Raw genomic sequence first — 538 nt, forward strand, 5'->3', positions numbered from 1 at the left:
TTCTCAAAGTTAAAATAAGAATCTTTAGTGCAGCTGTTTAAATGCCTCCTAGCGTCCGTTACTTTCGGGGTTTTTAGACCTCTTTACGAGGTAAAGTCAGTTTGCTTAAAGCAATAAACAAAGTCGTATTAAGAGGAAACAGTTATTCTCATCTTATCAACATGAAATGAAATAAATATATGCTTTGTAAAATCAACGTTGTTTCCGATGTCTGGGTTTTTGGAAGAACCTTACATGTCCTTTGGGTTAATTCACATCATGTCAAAAAATCAGCATGGCAAGGGGTTTATTGTTTGTTTTCTTTTTCTCGTTAACGTATGCCGTGCTTCTCAGAGTTGTTTAATCCGATTGGATTGACCACAGGCGACTTCAAATTTGGGCAAAGGCTACACAAAACAACATATATATATATATATATATGTATATATGGGAACCCGTTTCCTCTGCAGAACCGGTAGACGCATCCCACGCCATAGTACGTATTTCAATTAAGGAGGAGTGAAATATAGACAGTTGTGTAATCTATTCATTTGTCTCC

At 36.4% G+C, this 538-nt stretch overlaps 1 protein-coding gene across 1 annotated transcript in view; it reads left to right on the forward strand.

The window, feature by feature from the left end:
- Positions 1–190, forward strand: part of LOC138012722 (uncharacterized) — an 86,744-nt gene extending 86,554 nt beyond the window's left edge. Inside the window, exon 43 of the mRNA XM_068859594.1 lies at positions 1–190. This exon is cut by the window's left edge and continues 281 nt beyond it. The gene's annotated coding sequence lies outside the window, so the exon portion shown is untranslated.
- Positions 191–538: the final 348 nt, after the last annotated feature.

This window comes from Montipora foliosa, chromosome 8 (assembly GCF_036669935.1).
Source record: "Montipora foliosa isolate CH-2021 chromosome 8, ASM3666993v2, whole genome shotgun sequence".
Taxonomy (NCBI): Eukaryota; Metazoa; Cnidaria; class Anthozoa; order Scleractinia; family Acroporidae; genus Montipora; species Montipora foliosa.